The sequence below is a fragment of the Protopterus annectens genome, chromosome 7.part0 (assembly GCF_019279795.1).
Source record: "Protopterus annectens isolate FY-2018-M chromosome 7.part0, PAN1.0, whole genome shotgun sequence".
Lineage (NCBI taxonomy): Eukaryota > Metazoa > Chordata > Ceratodontiformes > Protopteridae > Protopterus > Protopterus annectens.
Window position 1 is genome coordinate 678,411,044 of NC_056739.1, and position 18,344 is coordinate 678,429,387.

Sequence of the window (18,344 nt, forward strand, 5' to 3'; positions counted from 1 at the left end):
TGTGGTGCAGGTGTTATCCTTCTCCTCTTGACTGGCTAATGCAGTCTTAGCTGGAGAGTGCTTGGCTTCCAATATGGCTATATATGTGCATCTCTCATAAGTCATAGTGTTGGGATGTAAGAGGAGTGGGTTGTCTGTGTACATGAGGCAGTTGCTACACTGCCTCAGGATGCCCAAGTTCACAAGGTTGACAGGAGAAAGCAGAGGGAACTGACCTTTAGACATGCCTGGATATGAGCTCACTATATTAAGTACTGAAGTCTTTTACAGGAAAAATGTCACTCAAAGTGTCTGAGTAGATAGGTAGGGGTTCTCATCACAATACTGGCAACTGTTTGTGTGTGTGTATGTGTTTGTGTGAGAATCATATATTGTGTGGGTTATACCATTTTGAGTTGCGTACCACCCTGTAAACTTCCCATCACCCTATTTTACTAGGCATGCTGATGTCATTCACCTTATAAATACCTTGGGAAGAGGTGAAGTCATGTAAGCTCTGTGGTGCATCTGATAACTGTGCAACACTATAGCAGTAATAACTATATAGGTAGGGGTTCTAATCTCAATACTGGCAACTGTCTGTGTGTGTTTGTGTGAGAAACATATACTGTGTGTGTTATACCATTTGAGTTGTGTACCACCCTGTAAACTTCCCATCACCCTACTTTACTAGGCCTGCTGATGTCATTCACCTTAGAAGTACCTTGTAACGAGGTGAAATCATGTAAGCTCTGTGACACATCTGATAACTGCATAACACTATAGTAGAAATAACTAGATTGTGTATGTGTGTGTGTGTGTGTGTGTGTGTGTGTGTGTGTGTGTGTGTGTGTGTCTTTGGGTGAAGATCATATCCTGTTTGGCTGATACCATTTTTATTTGTGTACCATCCATGCCTGTTTACCATGTTCCAATGGCATTACTTTATATAGCATGGTAACGGCATCTGCCTCACATGCAGCATGTTAAAGCATTGTGCAGGCCATACCAGTCCTCTGTACAGATGTCTATGGAATATCCAGATGTTTGCAACCTATATGTGGTCTGTGTCCCTTAACAATGCCCATGTATGTGATATCGTTGCCAAATCAGCTGCAGTGAGTGTAGTGACACCCATGCCAGCATCAGGCATCATACCTGACTGAAACATCATGCTGATATGTCTGCTACACTATCACTTGTCCAGGCTTGTAGAAGCAATACATGTCTCCACATCCAAATCCTGGTGGGTTATCTCACCATTCACAAAGGCATTCAGAAAATTACATGTCGTAAGAGGCAGTGTGTTATGTCCCATGCATATAATCTATGTGGGCATGTCATGTGCATGTAGTAGTAAAGTACATCAAGGTGGAAATGTAGGTTTTCTAATTTGTCTATTTCCAACTGTGTTAATGTTACTGTGTGCACATCCCCTGGTGTCAGTCCTTACTGTGTGTATGCAAAAGATATACCATTTTGTCTCTCAGTTCCACCCAGTGAACTCAGAGATACATGCCACAAATCTGTCATACACAGTAACATGCATGCCCTCATCAACTGCATTAGGGTTGAGTGCATGGGAAAGAAATGGTAGGCCAACAGGTGTTGACAGGTGAAACTGTTGCAGTTAATGTAATGGCTGTGCTTGTGAGGGACCTGCTGACAGTACTGCAGTAACCAGTTCTGTATGTATGAGCCTTTGGTACTACACACCACTGAGCTGACATGTCTGAAGGCTACCTGTCTGTGACAAGTGGTATGTATGCAAGGTCACACTGTCTGACAGCAGTGTCCCTCGGACAATGTTGCATACATACACACCTGGTACATGTACATATAAAGCTGTACCTTGCCTATGACATGGTTGGTGTATTCCCACTCTGCTATACTCCCTCTTGGGAATGTCTGCAGGCCCACAGCCTGCAGACACACAGACATCTGGAGCACAAACAGAATACAGCATGTCAGACTACATTCAGTCAGTGGTACTAACAGCAATAATGCATCCTGGCTAATAAGGTACATACACCTGTATGTGTATCCATAACAAATGTAAGCAGACAGCACCTTACATAGTATTACATAGCTACACTGTACTATATTCACCATGTGCATCAGACCCATATTAGCATGTCCCTGCATTGATGGTATGGATGACAGGCATTTGGCACAGGTATCATCATATGCACAGTGTGTAGTGTGGGTTTGCCAGAGGCCTAGGCTGGGCCATACGGTTGAAATCATGTGTGTGTGTTTGGAGGGGTATCCAATAGATGGGCTGTGCTGAGGTATTGTGTGAGTCTGAAGGTGATCTGCCTGTGATATAGATATGTGTGTGATGTATGCACAGAGTCACACCATGTGGCTGCCCTACACAGTGGTATGTTGGACAACTGTGGAATGTACATGGCAGGGTATCCAGTTTACCTTCTGCGGACATGGACATGGGAACTGGTCCTACCAGTGGCATCACTGGCACCACCAGGCCCAAGGCCAGAAACAATACTGCTTCCTGATTGTGACTGTTGTCTGCAGGAACAGACAGGACCATGTGTCTATGGCCTGCTCTGGTGTGATGTTGTCAGCAACCCCCCCCTTCAGTTGTGCTGGTGTCACTGCCACTACAGGAGTGTGAAGGTGCCATACTCCCTCTTGGGAATGTCTGCAGGCCCACAGCCTGCAGACACACAGACACCTGGAACACAGAATACAGCATGTTAGATTACATTCAGTCTGTGGTACTAACAGCAATAATGCATCCTGGCTAATAAGGTACATACACCTGTATGTGTATCCATAAATGCAAGCAGACAGCACCTTACATAGTATTACATAGCTACACTGTACTATATTCACCCTGTGCATCAGACGCAAATTAGCATGTCCCTGCATTAATGGTATGGATGACAGAGATTTGGCACAGGTATCATTGTATGCACAGGGTGTGGTGTGGGTTTGCCAAAGGCCTAGGCTGGGCCATACAGTTGACATCATGTGTGTGTGTGTGTGTGTGTGTTTGGAGAGGTATCCAATAGATGGGCTGTGCAGAGGTACTGTGTGTGTCTGTAAGTGACCTGCCTGGGATTCAGATGTGTGTGTTTATGTATGTACAGAGTCATGCCATGTGACTGCCCTACACAGCAATATGTTGGACAGCTGTGGAATGTACATGGCAGGGTGTCCAGTTCACCGTCTCCAGCCATGGACATGGGAACTGGTCCTGCCAGTGGCATCACTAACACCAACAGGCCCAAAGCCAGATGCAATACTGCTTCCTGATTGTGACTGCTGTCTGCGGGACCAGACAGAACCATGTGCCCATGGCCTGCTCTGGTGTTATGTTGTCAGCAACCCCCTTCAGTAGTGCTGGTGTCACTGCCACTACAGGAGTGTGAAGGTGCATGGCCCCATAGACTTTCAGCTGTTGTTGGTACTGACCTACGTGCATGTGGCCGATGCCCATCTCCCATCACATGCTCTAGCTCAGACATGCCACGGTCAAGGATTGCCAAGGTCTCATGCCACTGTCTATTCATGACCTCAGTATTTTGACCTGTGGCCTCAACAAGCCCATGTATGCTGCCATATAAATCAGGAAGAGCTGCATCCACCATCCTGAGTATTTATCTGGTGTAGTATTCATTACATGCCTGTGCATCCATGACAGCCCAAAATATGCATCTGGTGACACCTGCTGTGGCACTTGTGACAGCGGCTTGATGAGCAGCGGTCCTTCTCTGAGCACCCCTGTCCATCTGCTTGTGTGAGACCCCACCTGCCCTCTGGCTATGGCCAGTGTCTACACTCACACCTGCCATAGTCAGCACACTAGCCTGTTCAATGTCACTACCTGCCAACTGTTCATCATCTGTAGCCACTAGTGATGGGGTATGTGTGGGCATTGTCACTGTGTCAGGGGATGGTGTGGACAAGAGTAGGAGGCCAACCAATGGCACAGATTCAGCCCCTGACAACCCCCCTGTACCTCATTATTCCTATCATCATTGTCAGAGTCTGCAGAGATGATATCAGTTTCCAAGCAGAAGGGACCCCAAACCCCATCGCCATCCTTGAGGGGAAGACAACATATGTACATTAATACCTGAACTTTGAGGTTGGCTGGTACACACATGCACACCTGCACAGACACACACACACACACACACACACACACACACACACACACACACACACACACACACACACACACGTACTTACAGGTGAGGTGGCACAAATCTGTTACACAGACCACACATTACCCAAATGGTGACATGCATGACACACTGCCCTCAACAGCATGCATTGCAGCCAGTTTTACTACATGTAACTAACAATATAGATCTCTGGGATACATGATTAGTGTTAGTAGGTGATGGCCCTTTTCCAGCACAGACTACACCCATGTACACATCATTGCTGTTCACCTGTATAGCATACTGGCAACTGGCAAGTACTACAGAACATACCTCACAACTGTACAGATCCTCACAGGATGTGTAGATGTCTGGCTCATATATTTGCTCTGTTTCTCATAACCCCTGTTTTTCTATGATACATAACTGGGATGATCTGAGGAATGACATCACTGATTAATGGCATAGATTTGAGTGTCAGACCACCAAACTAGCAGTAAATGTATGGTCACACATTTCCTGTTGCACTACCAACCTTCTAAGCTTACAATGGATATGATAAGTGCACACAACCCTGTTAACATGCCATGTTCTTGCAATATATAAGATGAGATGGCAAGAATGCATTCACATGTGTTACCTACCTTTCATGTGATATATGACCTGTAGCAAACAAATGTATTACGTGTAAAATATGACTGCAATATGTACAATGTGGTGGTTGCATAAGTGTGCACACCCTTAAAATGATACTTTGTTGAAGCACCTTGTAAGTGACTTACAGCATTCACTCTTCTTGTGAAGGTGTCTATCAGCATGGCACATCTTGGCTTGGCATTATTTGGCCACTCTTCCATGAAAAGGTCACCCAACTCTGTCAGACTGCAAGGGCAGCTCATGTGCACAGCCCTTGTCAGGTCACACTGGAGTTCTTCTATCTTGTGTAGGTCTAGGCTCTGGTTGGGCCAATCCATAACAGGTGATGCCATTCTTAGGTAGCTTTGGATGTATGCTTCGGGTGTTTGGCATGTTGAAGGCTGACACACTTCCCCATCCTAAGTGTTCTTGCAGATGCCTGATGGATTTGGGCCAGACATGGGTGTTATTTGGAACTGTTCTGAATTCCCACCACCGTGACTATAGGCCCAGTTCTGGCATTGGAACAGCATCCCCACAGTAGGCCACTGCCACCAGTGTGATTCACCATGGGGATGTTGGTCTTCAAGTTAAGAGAGGTGTCACTTGTGCACCACAAATACCTTTTGGTATTGTGGCTGTGAGATTGATCCATAGTCTCATTACACTATAACACATTATCACACAAGCCTTTTGGAGACTTCATGTGCTGTATTGCAAATTGTATCCACCCCTGGATTTTTTTTTAGTGTGTGGAAATGCTTCCATCTTCTATCCCTACCACATAGGCCAGACGTATGCAGAATACAGAAGAATGTTTTCATATGTAGTACACAACACCAGTACTTGCAAGAGATTCCTGCAACTCCCTCATTGTTGTTGTATGTCTCCTGACAGCCTCCCTGACCAGGTTTGGGCATGTCTTGTCATCATTTTTGGAGGGACGACAGGTTATTTTCAACAGCACTGTTGCCCCATATTCAATCCACATTTTGACAACTGTCTGTACTGTGTTCCATGGTGCATGCAATGCTGTGGTAATGTTGTAGTACCCTACTCTTGACTGATACCTTTCAAATATGAAATCCCTTTGCTGCTTTGTAAGCTGTCTGCAAGCCATGGCTGTTGCTGTTGCAGGCAACTGAGCAAATGTCATGAATATCCTACTTGGACAGCAGACTGTTATTTGGTGTTACTCAGAGTGCCTTTACTAGATGGCAGGTGTATACCCAAGCAGACTGAATGCTGTCAGTAAATCACAAGCTGCTGCAATAAAATATTATTTGAAGGGTGTGCACACATATGCATCCAGATTATTGTAAGGTTTGTATACTCCATATTTGGTGCCCAACAGATTGATTGGTTTTACAAGTTAATTGTTCATGTCATAGGACACATTACAGGTTGGAAAAGGTATGGACTGACATACTGTGGTCTCAATTTGTATATATATCAAAAACACCTGGCATCTTAACAGAGGTGTGTACACTGTTTATATCCACTGTATGAGACTAATGTTTCACACATGTCCCTACCTTAGGCCATTTGTTCCCCCATTTTATTGGTCTCTGTCCAGAAGTCTTGCACTGAAAGGTTGTGAGGTATGCTACAGGGATGTTATATTCTCTTTAGATAGGCCCCTGTGGTGACCACTGTGATGCAATGTAGTTAACCTCACCACAAGTGAACATGCACATAAAGCACTATAGCTATGAGTGACAGTTGTGTGCATGGTATATTGCTTGGCCTTCATATGTCTGGGGTATTGGCAAACCACAACAGAACAATTTCATACTCACCAGTTTCCTGCTGCCATCCCACGTGCAGAATGGAGGGACCTAGGTAGTTGTGGGAGAGAAGTATTGTCAGCAGACTCACATGTGGCATTTGTACAGGATGGATGCAAGATGTATGCACATTTATAGTACAACCCCCAATACTACACAATTTGCTATCCTTCACCATAGATGTGCACTTTTGTGCATTAGAAAACCCCATCCACAACTACAATCTGACCTGCCAAATGCACGTTGATACTCTACAAATACAAGTATGTCTGCTAAACTAGTCTCATAATCTCCACTGGGGCCTTACCTGAACACTCCTCATCCATTGTCTTGTTGCCACCCACCTCCAGCGTGTGGGGGGGTCTGTACCCTGATGTTGTACTGGGATGGGTGCCCCAAGGTTGCTGAGGACCTCCTCAGTGGGTATCAGTGGGGGCTGCATGGCTGGGCCCCCACTTATGGCTGTGCGGTCCCTGGCCACTGCAGCAGCCCTTTGCCGGGCATGGCCTATGAGGTTATTTGCATGACACTGGACCTGCTTGTATGTGCATGTGTGCAGCCCAACATCGTTTATCCTGCGGACAAGGTCATCCTACAGGCCGGTCCTCTCCTGCAGATGTTGCTGGCTCTGGCCAAACATTATGGCATGGTTCTGTAGTATGACTTCTATGATTATATTTGTCTCAGCCGCTTAGAAAGTTGACCTTTGCTGATGCGACATTGCACCTGGAAGACATAAAAAGGGAAACATGTCACAGGACCTCATACATTTGGCAATAGTATGTACAGAACCTGCACAGCTACATTGAATACCAGTAGCCACCACTCACAACCACACCATACCTCTGTAATCTATCAGCACTATTTGCTTGCATTGCACTGCTGGTCCTGATGTGTCATATTCCCCCCAATGAGGGCTAGTTAATTTCATAATCATCTACTTATCATTCATGTCCATGTAGAGGGATGGCATTGGCCATCTACCATGTGGATAGGGGGTGGATGGTGCCAAAGCTTGGTATGACTACAGTGGGTAATGGAGCTAGGAGCACATGCCTGAGTTCATGTAGGATGTGGACAGGATGTTATCAGGTCCCATGGATACTTACCTTTGTTGCCTTTCAGTAGGTAATATGTACCTGCTCAATACCTTTGTTGTCTTTCAGTAGGCAATATGTACCTGCTCACTGGGGATGAGGGAGGGGTGTGGGTACTGTGCATATCCACCTATAGTGCTGCTGAGCCAGTGGTTTTGCCCTAAACCTATTTGCAGCAGGTTGGGTATAGCTATGTTGTATGTGTATGTGGTCTGGTTGACCACCATTACAGGGTGGGTTGGTTTGTTGCCTCTGAGATTGCAGACATATGTGAAGATGGCCTTGTGATTGGCCTTGGTGGATGTGTCCAATTTGTATTCATAGTTAGGCTTACATTACTCCACCTGTGACCTTAAATGCTTGATCAGACAAAGGCTGACTTGATGCCAAGTTGGTGCCTGCTCCTAATTTGCCCTGTACAGCCAATATAGGGACCAAGTCTGTGGTTTGTGTATTGCTGCTGTCCAGCAAACTCTACTTTTGGTGGAGGCAGGTTTTACAAGTAAGATATTGCTGAGTCCATACAGCTATGTTGGTGTTCATGTAGCTGTTTGTAGTAGGCATGGACACACAGTCATAACACAGTTGTACACCTCTCCAATTTCAAACAGATAATCGTGCTTATTGTAGTACCCATGGGTGTGTCAGGGCAATGCAACAACCAGTAGCTGTAGAAATGTCACTTTGTTGAATGTACAGTAACTAAGATTACACACATATACAACATGAACACCTTATTTAACTGACATTTTACATCCCATGTCTGTTTTTATGAGACAGGCAGATACACCTACTCATACTGACATGTGCACAGGTAATACCTGATATACTCTTCTATGTCAGTATGGCACACTGTATTCATACTCTTGCTGCCCAGTCATCCCTCTCAACCCGTTAGAGCAGGACATCTGTAGGATGCCACGCATTCATGGGGAGCAATGGGATAAAATTTGTGACACTGCCTTAATATTGCTGTAACATACTTGAGTCATTCAATAGCACAGTAGCCTTTGCATTGACAGAAATACCCTGGAGGATATCCAACACTCATATGGCAGGAAGAGAAGAGAAAGGCTAGGAGTGTGGTTGTGAGGGTAAGAACTTTTAATGTTGGCAGTATGACTGGTATAGGGACAGAGCTAGCTGATATGATGGCCAGAGGAATGTAGATATATTGTGTGTTCAAGAGACAAGATGAAATGGCAGTACAGCTAGGTGTATCGGAGGCAGGTCACAATTGTGCTATCAGGGTGTGGATGGGAGGGCAAAGGGGGTAAGGGTTATCCTGAAGGAACAGTATGCTAAGGGTGTGTTTGGAGGATGACATGAGTGTCTGATACAGTGATGTTTATGAATCTGGAAATTGATGGTGTAATCATGAATATTGTTAGGGCATATGGTATGCAAGTTGCTTGTGTGATGAATGAGAAAGAGAAATGTGAAGTCAGTTCAATGAAGTGGTGATGACTGTACCCAAGGATGAGAAAGTGGTGATTGCAGCAGATTTCAATGGCCATGTTGGTGAAGGGAACAGAGGGGATTAGGAAGGGATGGGTATGTATGGTGTTAAGTAAAGGAATGCAGACTGTGAGATGGTAGTGGATTTTGCAAAAAGGATGGACATGGCTGTGGTGAATACATACTATAACATGAGGGAGGAGCATAGGGTGACGTACAAGAGTGGAGGCAGATGCACACAGGTGGAATATATCCAATGTAGGAGGGCCAGTTTGAAGGAGATTTGAGACTGTAAAATGGTGACAGGGGACAGTGTAGTTAGGCAGCAGAGACTGTTGGTCTGTAAGATGATGTTGATAATCAAGAAGAAGAGGAGTGTGAGGGCAGCACCAAGGATCACATGGTGGGAACTGGAAAAGGGTGATTTTGAGGTGGAGTTCAGGGAAGAGTTGAGACAAGCACCGGATGGCTTTGATTATTTACCAAATATCTGGGTAAGTACAGCAGAGCTAGTAAGAGAGATGGCTAGAAATGTGTTTGGTGTGACATGTGGATGGAGGAATGAGTACAAGGACACCTGGTGGTCAACTGAGGAAGTACAGGATAGTATACAAAGGAAGAGGATGGGGATGAAATAGTGGAATTGTCAGAGAGATGAGGAAAGTAGACAGGAGTATAAGGAGATAAAGTGCATGGCAAAGAGAGAGGTGGCAAAGGCTAAGGATGAGGCATATGATGACTTGTATGACAAGTTGGACACCAAGGAGGGATGAAAGGACTTGTACCGGTTGGCTAGACAGAGGGACTGAGTTAGAAAAGATGTGCAGCAGATAAGGGTGATAAAGGATAATGAGGGAAATATACTCACAAGTGAGGTGAGTGTGTTGAGCAGATGGACAGAGTATTTTGAGAGTCTGATGAATGAAGAGAATGAGAGAGATGGTTGGAGAATGTGGGTATGGTGAATCAGAAAGTGCAATGTCTTACCAAGGAGGATGTAAGGATAGCTATGAATTGGATGAATATTGGAAAGCCTGTTGGCCCACATGATATATCTGTGGTAGCATGGAGGTGTTTAGGGGAAATGAAAGTGGTGTTTTTCAGCAAATTGTTTAATTATATCCTGGAAAGTGAGAGGTTGCATGTGGAGTGGAGAGAAAGTGTTTGTGTACCATTTTAAGATTAAGGTTGATGTGCAGAGCTGTAGTAACTACAGAGGGATAACATTAATCAGTTACAGCATGAAGTCATGGGAAAGAGCAGTGGAAGTTAGGTTAAGCAGGGCAGTGATGAGTTGTCATGCCAGGTAAGAGCACTACAGATGCAATGTTTGCTCTGAGAGTGTTGATGGAGTAGTACAGAAAAGGTTGATTTTTGTCTTTCTGGACATAGAGAAAGAATATGACACGGTGCCTAGAGGGGAGTTGTGGTATTGTATGAGGAAGTCATGAGTGGCAGAGATATATGTAAGACTGGCACAGGATATGTACAAGGGTGGTGTGACAGTGGTGACGTCTGCGATGGGAGTGACAGATGTGTTTACGTTGGAGGTAGGATGACATCAGGGATCAGCTCTGAGCCCTTTCTTATTTGCAATGGTGATGGACAGGTTAACAGACAAGATCATACAGGAGTCCCTATTGACTATGATGTTTTCAGTTGACATTGTGATCTCTACTGAAAGTAGGGTACATAGTTAAAAGACCCTGTAGAAGTGGAGATATGCTCTACTGAGGAGAAGACTGAAGGTCAGCAGGACTAAGACATAATATCTGTGTGTGAATGAAAGGGAGGGTAGTGGAGTGTTGAGGATGCAGGGAGTAGAGTTGGCAAAGGTGAATGAGTAAAAATTATTGGGATCAGCATTTCAGAGTAATGATGACTGTGGAGGACAGGTGAAGAAGAAAGTACAGGCAAGATGGAGAGGGTAGATAAGAGAGTCAGTACTGATTTGTGACAGAGTACCATACCAGTAAAAGTGAAAGGGAAGGTCTACAACAGGGTAGTGAGACCAGCTATGTTATATGGGCTGGAGACAGTGTAATTGACAAAAAGGCAGGAGTCAGAGTTGGACGTGGCAGAGTTACAGATGTTAGGATTTGCACTGGTTGTGACGAGGGTGGGCAGGATTAGCAAAATGTATATGACAGAGTCAGCCCATGTTGGACGGTTTTGAGACAAAGCCAGAGAGGCAAGAATACATCAGTTTGGACATGTGCTGCAGAGTGATGCTGAGTATATTGGGAAAAGGTTGGTAAGGATGAAGCTGCCAGGTAAGAGGAAAAGTGGAAGGCCTCAGATAAGGTTCCTGGGATGTGGTGAGAGAGGACATGCAGGTGGTTGGTGTAACAGAGCAGGATGCAGAGGACAGGCAGAAATGGCAACAGATGATCCACTGTGGCAACCCCTAATGGAAACAGCCAGAAGAAAAAGAAGATGTTGTAATGTCAGTCTTCACAGATTTTCTAATAATTTGCCAGACATAACACAACTGTATGAGTAAATAACTACAAATATGAGGTACACATATAGTCAGTGTGCATAACACTGGACAGTTTAATGGTATGAGATCAGTATATTACATGCAGTTCAACACACACGTGCAACAGTACTTTACTATGCAAATACCATGTGTAGGTCTCTCACATTTCTGAGACAACCAAGTATATCATAGTTGTATTTACAAGTAAGATAAAGATATGTATGATATCCCAGTAGCTGGCCTAGCATTGTCACAGTCAGTATTGTTCAACACACACTGCAGTAGCAGTCATATGTGAGCCATCCTTTCCTGGGGTGACTCAGGGGCCTGACCTAAGATCTATGTCACTACAAAAAGACCCAGATGCTATGGCCATAGGTTCTGATTAGCAATATATTAATACAGCATGTCATGTTGAGACATATATGTTACAGTTCATATTACCCATTCTTACATACCCCCTACTACAGTCCATTACATGTTTACTTGTTTGACATACCTGTTTGTTTTATTCAAGTGTAGGTAGTTGTGTCCTGCTTGGTTTTTCTTTTTCTTTTTGCTGTTTCTCTCTCTCTCTCTCTCTCTCTCTCTCTCTCTCAAGGATGTAGTGTGCATATCTGTTTTGCATAGGCAGCAGCTTGCCTTTTGTAGGTAATGCTCATGAGCAGCTGATGGCCTGTGCACCAATCGGTGTCTCCCACTTGATATTTGCTTGCAGGACAGCTGTGTTGTTATTCACATAGCCAATGGCATGGCAACATACTCCTATCATTGAGTATGTCATGTGAGCGTTGGACCTTTTCCTTGCCAGTGAGGAGAACTTCATGGAGGTGTGTGAACAACAGCATCACAGAGGGTATTTGGAAATAACTTTTACAACCAAAACTGTGGAGACAGGCCAACAGAATGGGGGAGAATGTTCCTGACATAGGGACAGAATGTAAGTATTGCTGTTATACATTTGGATTAATGCTAGTCTACCAGGGTTTTTGTGGAGATGGAGTTTCTGGGTGATTTTAACTCTGACAGTGTTATGTGTTTGACATAACTCTTACCTGTAGGGCTATCCACAGAATGGCCACAGTTTGGACTCCTATGTTTGGTGTGTTCCTCAGACATTTTTTGTCTTTGGAAAATCAGTAGCATACTCTGGAGATTAACTGATAATATCCATTTGTGTTTCTGACCTCATATCCCTCAGAAAAGATATGTTACAACTAACCCTGTTTCAACAGCAACATTCTCAGTTTATAACAGCAATATTTCAAATATGCCCCTGTTTTTGTGCCTCTGTCCCACACTTATGTCAGGCTTTGTCCAGATGTCATGCAGTGAGAGGTTGATAGGTATGATATATGATTATTTAGTGCCTACATTCCCGGCATTATCCCAGTGATGTATCAGACTGCCAGACATGTTATGTGGAAGAGGCCTTATATATGATAGGAAAGTCTAGACATTCTGTGGGACTCTGTACAGTTGAGAGGTCTTTGTATTTCTGGCAATTGTTGACAGACTGTCAGGATTGTGTAGCAGCGTATTGTGTCAATGTTATTTGGCCTGTGTAGCAAGGGGTGTGGATGGCTCCTTTTCCATCTGCTTGTGCATGCTGCTCCTGTTTCTGGAAGTCTGTCAGATGTATATGTATGTAGGGCCAGACTGAGACATGTCCCATACCACAGTCAGGCACCATAGTATACTGTGATTTGGGCCAGTATATGGCAGTGTGTGAGTGGCAAACATGTTGAGATGTTTTTGTTCACACAGTCCTTATACTGTACTATTCCTTTGGCTTACTGGTATGTGACTGTGACTGTGGTTGAATTGGTTATAGGTATGCACTTTTACACTGATGTCTGCTTTTCAGTGCTGTGACATCCTTGTAGTGCCTGATATATTTGCCAATACATGTATAATTCCCCCTAACAGATTTATTTGGTGTGTCAGTCTGACTGTAGTTTGGACAGTGCTTGGTGACATGCTTAGCTGCTGAGTGTAGTTTCCCTAATGTGATGTTATGCCCAGATATTTGTAGGACGTAGTGTTGCCTGGCCCCCATAAGTGTTGTGTATTTCTGACACATCAGTGGGCTGATGTGAGGATTTCAGTTACTAACTAGTGGGAAGTAATTGAATGTTGGACTTGTACTATTTCAGTCAATATATGTTAGGACAGACATGAGGGTGTTACTGCAGCAACTGTGTCAGCTTATCTACTCAAGTATTTCAGATATGTCCCCGTTTCCATGGCTTTCTCCCCCACTTTGTCAGGCCTGGCCCAGATTCATTGCACTAAGGGGTTCTGAGCCTAACTTGGGACTGTCTGGATTGTTGCAGTATGTCCAGGTTTGTTTGCTCATATTTCTGGTCTTTTCCACAGATGCATTATTTTCATATCCCTGGTAAATCACCGTGATGATCTGAGGATTTCTGACAGTAAACAATGACATACATTTCAGTTTCAGAACTCACATGCTTCAGCACATGTATACTGAAACAAACCCGGTCACTCTGGCAACATTCTACATTTATAAGAGTGATATTTGAAATATGTCCCTATTTTTGTACCAATGTCCCCCCCATTTGGACAGCCTTGGGCCAGATTTCTTGCAGTAAGGTGTTGATAGGTATGGTTCTGAGGTATGACTCCACTACATCTTATGAGTATATATATATATATATATATATATATATATATATATATATATATATATATATATATATATATATATATATATATATATATATATATATATATATATATATATATATATATATATATATATATATATATATATATATATATATATATATATATATATATATATATATATATATATATATATATATATATATATATATATATTTTGTTTTTCTGTATATCTATAGTTTCTTTATATATATATATATATATATATATATATATATATATATATATATATATATACATATATATGTATATTTTATATGTAACATGTGTATATGTATAAAAACGAAGCCTGACTGATGCTACAGAATCTTTTCCCTACTGTTAAATGAGCATATGTTGGAAAAATCATCACCAACCGCTACAGCTCAACTGGTGTAGTTGTGCATTGCTCTGACTATGGTGTAAAGGACCCAGGGTCCAAAACCTGGTGGGGCTGATAATTTTGCTGCTCTTACTCCTGCTTACAACCACTTACTCATGCTTACACCCACACTAATTCTGTAAAAGAAAAGAGAAAGGATAATAGGAAAGTGGTGGAAAAGTGGCACACAGAGGGAGGAACAATATGAAAGATATCTACAAATGTGCAGGACAGGTGTACAGGAGGTCCATAGCTGTCCACTTCTTATACAGCAACAGCTGTGCATTTGTACAGAATTTGGAGGTGAATTTGGACACTCAAACCCCAGAGAGAGGGGTGAGGACAACAAAAATGTATTGATAAACCTGCTAAGCATAGCTGAGCATTGCTAACCATTGCTCACAGTTCATTCTCATAATATACCACACTAATGACTTCATTTAGAAAGGGTATATGATTTCCATTACATGACATGGCTGTATGTGCTTTCATTACAGTAGCAAGGGGTGTAACTATACTGTATGGGACATGTGTATACATGGGTGTTTTCATATGTTATATGCACTCACACATCAATTTTACACAAGCTACACAACCCTGGGTGACAAAAATAACTTACCACATATTTTAATATGAAAATAGCACTTTTAACACTGTTTTCCCATGTAAATGTGGAATGCCTGTTGTATTCCATGAACCGTGTATGCCTACATGCAAAGCTGGGACTCTGACCACTACACTATCTTGGTTTGGGGATTTAAGCTGTTTATTTTTATTTATCACCTATTGGATATTGCTATCATATTACTATATTAAATAGAGAGTATTGAGGTTTTCAGCCATGTCATTGAGGACTGTGGTCATGACATTATGGCATACATTTCATTTTCAGACTTCTATCCTTCTGAACATTAATGCTAATGCATAACCTGTTTTCTATCAACATTCTGTCTTTTCTCTGTGCAGATGGGATGACACTGGTGTTCAGGCTGTGGCTGACTACACTGCAGAATGGGTCTGAGATCCCATGCTTGTGTTTATGTTGGATATAGCCAGGAATGGTATCAGGCCTATGGAGACCTCTATGTGTTGCCTTTGAGAGGTCATTACAGACTTGCTTCCTGATCATGGGGTGGGGGGGCAGGTGCTGTACATGCACATGTGTACCTATGGGTGGACAGGGGGGTGATGTTTAAACTTCACCTGTCTGCAGCTGGTTGCCTATATCCATGGCATATGTATATGTGGTGTTATTGACCACCACTATAAAGCAGATATGTGTGTTGCTCTGGAAATGCAGACACACGTCTGGAAGGCCTAGTGATTTTCCTTGGTGGATGTTTCCAGTTTGCACACAAAGACAGCCTTAGGGTACATCACCTGTGACCTTATTTGCTTGTGCAGAACAAAGTGACATGGCTTCCAATGAGGCACCTGTTCCTTCTTGGCCTGTCCTGCAATTATTTCCACCTATGATGGTAGTTTGTCCACCACAGGTATTCAGTCTACCTTGAGGGGGTTGCTGTTGTCCTGTCAGGTATTGCTGAGGCCATAAAGCTATGTAGGTGCCCACATAGTAGTGTGGTATGGGCCTGGACACTGCTGCTAGTTCCAACATATAGGATGCCCTTCATGTGGTCCTTGCCCATTTTCCTTGCCTATGTGGGGGACATTATGGAGGTGTGGGGGCTACAGCTTCACAGACAGTAGGTGGAAATACCTCTCAGGACAGATCATGTGGAGACAGCCCAACAACATGAGGGACAAAGCTCCAGAATTAGGTACAGATTGTATATCATTGGTGCTGTTATACACATGGAGGGTTGCTAGATTGACAGGGTTCATCTGGACATGCAATTACTGGGTGACTTGACATCTGACAGTGATATGCCTCTGACATACCTCTCAACTAGCATGTTGTCCACAGACTGGACTGATGTTTGCCTGTTATGCTTGCAAACATCTGCTGACATACATTGGTGTTCCAGACATCATATCCTTCTGGGATGTTATGTTACAACAAGTGTAACACCAGCTACTGTTTCAGTTTGTAACACCATTATGTGTGATATGTCCCTCTTTCCAGCCCTCTGTCCCACAAGTGCGTCATGCATTGTCCAGATGTCCTGCACTATGAGGTGCACAGATATAGTATATCATTAATTACCAACTGCACTCCAGTTATCATGCCAATGACCTGGCAGACTCCTGACAATAGTATGCAGCGGTGGCTAGGATTATGGTTCTACACCCTGGTAACTCTGTGGAAATCTGTATATATGACAGTTATGTCTGTCTGGCCATTGTGAACAGACTGCCAAGATTGTGTAGCAGTGTTGTGTGTAGATGCTTGTTGGGCTGGGTAGGGAGAGTAGCAGATGTGAGTACCATACATCCTTTACCTATCTGACTCTGCATGCTGCTACTGCCACTGGTGGTCTATCATGTCTGTATGCCTGTAGGGGCTGACTGTGAAATGTCCTGTAACACCTCAATATTCCCAGTACACCGTGAATTTGGCCAGTATATGTCGGTTTAGTATGTGTGACTGGCACTCAGGATATGTTTGTTCAGACAGTCGTTCTACTGTAGAGTTCATTTTGGGTACTGGTATGTTGCTGTGCCCGTGGTGCAAATGTTTTTGAAAGTATATTTTTGCACCACTCTCTGCTTTTCACTACAGTTCCATCCCTGTAGTGCATGCTATATTTGAATATACATGGGTAATTGCCCAGAGCTGGTATGGGAGAGTGTCATGTTGGTCTTACTGTACTTCATAAGGTGTTGGGTGACATGTTTGACAGCTGTCAGGGGATTTCCTCACTACTCACTATTGTATGTACATACTGTATATAAATGTATTGCTTATTTGAGCTATTTCTCTGTTTAAGAAATGTTTATTCTACTGTGGAGCTTTTCTCACTGGGTCTCTGCTGAAAATGGGCCTCACAGCTCAGTCAGACTAACCCAGTCAACAAATGTAAAATAAATAAATAAAATAAATAAATTACATCATTGCGGTCATACCTCTACACTGTTCAGAGGCCTAAATATTGTCCAGATGCATGGCTTATATGTTTGGTCTGTTCCTCAGACAGTTGTTGTCCTTGGCTAATCGGTAGGATACTCTGTGGAATGCAGTCAGTAAATTCTAAAAATTCTAACATCCATTGGTGTTACTGACTTCATATCCCACAGAAAAGATATGTTACAACAAAGCCAGTAATACCAACAACTGTCTACATTTATAACAGCAATATGTCCAATATACCCCTGTGTTTGGGCCTCTGTCCCCAATTATGCCAGGCTTTGTCCAAATGTCATACACTAAGAGGTTCAGAGGTATGTAGTATCATTATTTATTGCATTCATTCCTACTTCCATCCCAGTTATGTAATAGACCCTCCAGACATGTAACAAGGAAGCAGCCATAGATATGAGTCCTGTGCCTATGCATTCTGTGGGAAACTGTACATTTGAGAGGTCTGTGTATGTCTGCCCATTATTAAAAGACTGTCAGGATTGTGTAGCAGTGAAGTGTGTACATGTTATTTGGGCTGTGTAGGGAAGGGGTACATGTGAGTGTCATGGGCCCTTTCTATCTGACTGTGCATACGGCTCCAGTTTCTGGCTCCCTATCACCTTTATATGTTTGTACATGCAAACCGTGACATGTCCCATAACACCTCATGATTCCCA